Source organism: Dendrobium catenatum, unplaced genomic scaffold (assembly GCF_001605985.2).
Source record: "Dendrobium catenatum unplaced genomic scaffold, ASM160598v2 fragScaff_scaffold_231, whole genome shotgun sequence".
Classification (NCBI taxonomy): Eukaryota; Viridiplantae; Streptophyta; class Magnoliopsida; order Asparagales; family Orchidaceae; genus Dendrobium; species Dendrobium catenatum.
This window is the reverse complement of record NW_021318693.1, coordinates 8,452,285-8,459,151: the sequence shown is the minus strand read 5'-3', so window position 1 is coordinate 8,459,151 and position 6,867 is coordinate 8,452,285.

Sequence of the window (6,867 nt, the reverse complement as noted above, 5' to 3'; positions counted from 1 at the left end):
CTCTCTCTCTCCCTCTCTCCCTCTCTCTCTCCCTCTCTCTCAGTCTCTCTATCTCTCTCTCTCTCTCTCCCTCTTTCTCTAACTCTCTCCCTCTCCCTCTCTGTCTCTCTCCCTCTCTCTCTCTCTTGCTCTCTAGCTTGCTCTCACTTGCTCTCTCTCCCTCTCTCTCTCTCTTGCACTCCCTTTCTCTTTCTTTCTTTCTCTCTCTCTCTCTCCATCTCTCTCTCTCTTGCAATCCCTTGCTCTTTCTTGCTCTCTCTCTCTCCCTCTCTCTCTTGCACTCTCTTGCCCTTTCTTGCTCTCTCTCTCGCTCTCTCTCTATCCCTCTCTCTCCCTATCTCTCTCTCTCTATCTCTCTCTATCTCTCTCTCTCCCTCTCTTTCTCTCTCTCTCTCCCTCTCTCTCTCTTGCTCTATCCCTTGTTCTCTCTTGCTCTCTCTCATTCTTTCTCTAGCTTGCTCTTACTTGCTTTCTCTCTCTCTCTATCTCTCTTGCTCTCTCGCTCTCTCTCTCTCTCCCTCTCTCTCAAAGCATCATTTCAGCCCGTTTCTTTCTCTCTCTAGGAGATTTGTAGTGAGAGAAGCTCTGGGGATGGCAGGGGGTGACCAAAGGTCTCCCCCCAGCTCAAGCGGGGGCGGTGGTGATGGATCGATCGGAGGTGATGAGAGAAGGCATTCAAGAGTTGGTTCGGGAGGTTCGAAGAAGATTGTGGATCGTTCGGGGACGGGATCGGGAGGATCTCCGAGTAAACCTGCGACTGGGTAGTCAAAAGGAAAAACTCGTGAAGCAGGAAAGACGGGATCAGAAGGATCATCGAAAGGCCGTTGGAAGGTCAAGACGAAGAGCTTGGATCTAAAAACGGCAATGTCGATAGCTAAGGGCGGTATTCAGACGCGTGCGAATGCTATGAAGAGGGAAGATTCTCTTCCTAGTTTGAAGATGGAGCTGATGCCAACTGCGGAAGTGAGTATGAGGATTAATTCGACCTTTGCTGGGACGGAATCTTCAATGGAGGTGGAAGAAATGCAATCGGAGCGGGAGGAGAGCATAGATCTGGAAGAGATGTTCGATGTTGATGCGGCTATGCCGGGTCAGACTGGTGCGATGAAGATTGGCAACGAACAGTCATTGGTGAATGCTGATCCGATGATTGGAGCTGACTGCGTGATGGAGGTTAGTTCTAATTTGAATGATCAGAACAATGTTATTAGGGATGATGCTGGAAGCAACGATTTGGTGAGGAAATCAGCTGTGATTGAAATGATAAGGGTGAATGAAATAGAGGATGGTTATGCTGGATTGAATAATCAGCAAAATAGCCCTCTAGGTGATTGTGGGAATGATTCTTCAATCAGGAGCTCGGAGATTGCGAAAGGAAAGGCTCAGGTACAATTTGAGAATAGAGTCTCGCTATTCTCTGGTGGTGTGAGTAATGCCTGGAGGAAGGCTGAGCATGTTCCGATTCAAAATTCAGAGGAGATAAATGCGTTATCTAATGATGTGCTCACTATTGATCTCAACATGGAGTATGTTATGGTGAATGTAGCCAAATTAGAAAGAGCTGTTGTCGGGAAGATCCTGGGCAGGAGAGTTTCGTTCTTCCTCTTGAAGAATGAAATCCAGAGTCAGTGGGGAAGATTTGGGGAATTTCAGCTAACAACGCTGGGGCATGACTATTTTGTTTGTGTTTTTGGATCAACTGAAGCCAGGAATGCTGTGTTATGTGGTGGTCCTTGGTTCATAGGAGGTAATGTTGTGGGGCTGAATAGATGGATGCCGAGCTTCTCTCCAGAGTCAATGGAAGGATTATCCTCCTCGGTATGGATTTGTCTTCCAAATCTTCCTCTTAAGTACTAGGATGATTGTAATATTGCTAGGATTGCGTCGAAGATCGGTGTTCCTCTCTGGATTGATGCGCAGACGGGAAATTGGGGTAGAAGAGAATATGCCCGGGTGTGTGTTCGAATGTGTTTGGATAAGAAACTTCAACCTGGGATTTGGATTAATGGTATGAATGGAAGGTTCTACCAAAAGGTAGAATATGAAGGCATTGGGCTGTTGTGCAATGGATGCGGAAAAGTGGGGCATCAGAAGGAGTCCTGTCCATCTAAAGCTGTTGGACAAGGGGGGAATGAGGTCAGAAGAGCAGAAGAACAATTGAAGCAGGGTGGCAAGGGAGAATGTAGCTCTGCCCAGAATTTGGGTAGGAATGGTAAATTGGATCCCATACAACCTAAGAAGATGGTGTTACCTGTTGTTAAAATAGAGGATGGTAGCAAAGGAAAATCTGTTGACAGTCGAGACAAAGGGGGGAATGCTGATGCACATGATGAATGTAATGGGGGCAACGTTATCACAGAGGAAGGATCGCAGGATAGTGAGGATCATATGGGTCCTTGGATTCAAGTTCCCCCACGAAGAAGAAGAACTACACGAACACAAGGTAGGAATAAGGAGAATATGGGCAGCAAACAGAACTTCAACATTCAAAAGCAAGTAGACTTGAACAAGGTTCAAGTGCCAGATAGTAAGTTGAAGCCCACTCATAAGCAAAGCGGGATGGGGTTTAAGCAGAGGTTGCCGTTCACGACTGGTATAAGAATGGCTAACAGAGCCAATGCTCTGAAGGAGCTTAATCAATTGGGACCTATTTTGGAGGCTCCCAGAAAAAGGAAAAAGGAGATGGTGGAAGCTACAAGCTATGATTTGGGGGAGGATCAAGGCGGCGGGGACGCTTCCCCTTTAGTTTATTAATGTCGTCTATCCTTTTATGGAATTGCAGGGGTGCCCGTAAGAAGCAAACTGGGCACTACTTGAGTAGCCTCATTAGCAATAATGAGGTGAATTTTGTTGGTTTGATTGAAACCATGGTGCAAGATTTCAGCCGATTGGAGATTAATAAACTCAATGGTTGTAACTTGGATTTTTTTCATGTTCCTGCTGCGGGTAAATCGGGAGGAATATTGGCTTTGTAGAGAAGGGATACTGTACAGTTTGAAGTGGTTATGACAATGGAGCTGGCGCTTGTTGGTAATATGGTTTTACCCAACTTACAGAAATGGGGAATTGTTATCGTTTATGCTAGTAAAGAGTATCATACTAGAAGACTGTTGTTGAATCAGATTGGCCCTCTGGTTAGCTCTGACCTCCCAATTATAGTGGGGGGAGACTTTAACTGTTGTCTGAATCAGGGGGAGAAGAAAGGGGGTAGGAAATACAGCTACACTATTAGTGCACAGGAGATGGCTGATTTTATGGTCATTAATGATCTGCATGATCTGGGATTTATGGGACAGAGATATACTTGGTCGAATAACAAGAGTGGCAACATCAAGATTTGGGTGTGATTAGATAGAGTTCTTATGAATTCTGTTGGGCTAAGGTTGGCCCCATTGGCTACTGTTAAGCACCTCATTCGTATAGCCTCGGACCACTGTCCTTTGATGTTGACTCCCAAAGAGTTGAAACATGGTAGCAGATGGCCGTGGTTTGAAGACATCTGGATGACTTATCCAGCTACATGGAAGATAGTGTGGAGTAAGTGGCATAAACAGGATGTTGGACAGCCTGATGGATCTTAAATCGTAAACGCTCTAGGACGCTTAAGGCCCTATTTTTCTGGAGCCAGAATCATCTTAAAGAATTGGGTGAGATGAAGGTTGCGTTGGAAAATCGCATTGAGGAACATCAAATGATTGAATGCTCGGCGGATGGACTGAATGAGGAACAAGATGATGAGCTGCGAAGAAAGGCTGGGGAGCCTAATTCCACGTTGGCAAGGCTGGCGACGTGGTGGAGACAAAGAGCTAAAACAAAGTGGATTGAGGAAGGGGATGCCAACTCCCATTTTTTTCACTCCAATGCTTCGGCTCGTAGACGAGGTAATAGAATCTTGGAAATTCAAAAACAGAATGGTGAATGTGTTAATGACCCGAATCTCATTCAGGAAGAATTTTGGCATTTCTTTGTGTCAAAATGGAAAGAGCGGCAGATATCTGTAATGAATTGGCCTGAATTCTCACAGGAAGATAGGATCCCTGAACATATGAATGCTGCGCTGGAAGCGGAGGTCACAAAACAGGAGGTTAAGCATGCTGTCTTTAGTCTGGGTACTAATAGATCCCCGGGCATTGATGGCATCAATTTTTCCTTCTTGAAGTTCTACTGGGAGATCATCAAAGGTGATGTGGTGCGTTCTATTCTTTATTTTTTTACTAATAACTCTATGTGTGATAGCTGGAAGGAAACTCTTGTGGTGCTGATCCCGAAGATTGATAATGCCAATTCTTCTTCCAACTTTAGACCAATCAGCCTTTGTCAATCTTTTTATAAGATTGTGGCCAAAGTGATGATCAACCGGTTGAAACCGGTGCTCAGCAGTATTATTAGTGAAGAACATGGGGCGTTCATCCCGGGGAGATCCATATCCAGTCATGGATTGCTTGCACAGGAGATTATGTGTAAATTTAAATGCTTGACTCAGAAATCTGGATTGATGGCATTGAAAGTTGATATGGAGCAAGCGTACGATTGTATGATGTGGGAAACTTTGGAGAAAGTTATGGAATTGATGGGATTCAAGCACAGGTTTGTCTGTTGGGTGATTCAGTGCATCACCAAGCCAAAATTTACTCTCCTGATTAATGGGAGAAGGACCCAATGGATCTGTGCAAGAAGCGGGTTAAGACAAGGATGTCCCTTGTCCCCTTATTCATTCTTTATTATGAGCTGTTAACTAAAGCTTTTAAGCAGAGGGGAGGGCAGCTTGGCATACAGGTTACTGGACAGTCGGAAAGGATATCCCATTTATTATACGCTGATGATATTCTGGTGTTTGCTGAAGCTACCAGAAATAATACAATCCTTATCTTGAGATTGCTTGAATCATATTGTGGATGGACGGGTCAGAAGATTAATGGAGGCAAGTCTGCCATCTTGTTCAATAGGAAATGTCCTGTATGGAGGAAGAATATGGTTGCCAAAGTGGTTGGCTTTAGAAAGGTGACCTCCCTTGAGTACCTTAAGTTTCCATTGACGATTTATAAACCCAAAGCTGCTGATTTTGGTAAATTAATTAAGAATGTTCATGATAAGACCAATTTGTGGGGGAAGAAGCATTTATCATTTGCTGCCAGAGCTTTGCTGATCAAAACATCCCTTTTAACTGTGCCGATGTATCTGAGTACACACATTATGGTTCCTAAGAGTATTCTTCACTCTATTGAAAAGATTGCCAGGAAGTTTATGTGGCAAAAGGACTCTAATAGTAGAGGGATGCATTATGTAGCATGGAAGGAGTTATGCCAGTCCAGAAATCAGGGAGGATTGGGGTTCTATTGTTTAGAGAAATGGCAGAGTGCTCTTCGAGCACGTCTGGCTTGGGATATGATTCAGAATTCGGAATCCCTATTGAATAAGGTACTTATTGCCAAGTATGGTAGTGATGTTTGGTGCAGTGTTACTGAGAGTAATGTTTCTATTACCTGGAAGATTATCCAGGATGGTGCAAAAGCTCTTCATCCAATCATCAGGTGGAAGATTGGTGATGGGCAGTCTATTAATGTCCTCAATGATATGTGGATTTTGGATCGGAAGATTGCCAACTGGCCGACCTTCGTTAATATGGAGATGGTGGATAATGTTAATGTTAGCTCGTTGTTGGATAGCTCATTGCAGTGGGATATGAAGGCGATGGAAGACTGTTTTGGGAAGATCCTGGGTCAGAGGATTAAGGCTATAACGACTAACAATGGTAATGGTGTGGATAGTCCTGAATTATGCTATTCCCGCTCTAGTTTGACTGTAACTGCTATGGCATACAGGGCCTCTATTGACATTGGAGGATATCCATTTGTCTGGTTTGATAAGTTGAAGCTCCACCCTCGTGAAATTTTTTTCTGGTGGAGGGTCCTTAAGAAAGCTATCTCGAATAATTCCTGGATGTTCCACAGGGGATTATCTGAGTCCATGTTATGTCCTTGGGGCTGTAATGAGGAGGAGACATTGGATCACTGTATTACCCAATGTAATAAGTTGAGACAGGTGATTTCCATTCTGGGTAAGTGGGGATTTGGCATTCCGTGTGTCAACTTCCTGGAGGAGCTTCTCAGGGAGCTCGGTGACTGTGTAAATAAGAACACGGGCATTGGATGCATCTACTATTATGTGGTTTATCAGCTTTGGCGTGCTCATAATGATTTGCGGCATGGAAGGTCGTATCAATCTCCCAGCGTAATTGCTGCCACAGCGTTATCGCTTTTTCCAAGACCGTGTAGAACACCAATTCTGGAGCAATGGAGCATTATTCAGCCTTCGGGACTGCCCTCTCATAAACTATGGTGCCCCCCCCCCCTCCAGGTTGGATTAAGTTCAACATTGATGCGTCTGTTAAGCTGAATTATCAGGCTGGACTTGGCATTGTTGCTCGTAACTATGAAGGCTCCCTTATTGTTGCTGCTGGACAAAGAATTGAACATTGGGATGCGCTTCATGCAGAAATTTTGGCTGTTGAGGCTATCCGGAACATTTTGGAGGACTGGATGATGGAGCTTGACGGGATTATTATTGAAGCTGACTGTATTGCTACTATTCTATGGATGCAACACTTGAGGGATCGTTAGAAAAAAATCCTTCGCATGGTGGACGGGCCGGATCTCACTTTTTGATGAATTTCAAACAGGTTCTTTTTCAGCATGTTAATAGGAATAAGAATCGGCCGGCTGATTGTTGTTCTAAGCTTGCCATAGTTGATAGTTTTGTTTTTAAAGATGTGAATAATCCTGAGTTCTTCTCAACTTTGGTGTCTTTGTTGAGGGAAGAAAGTGATAGGGTATAGGTGATGGTTTACTTGTAACTAGTTTTACTTTC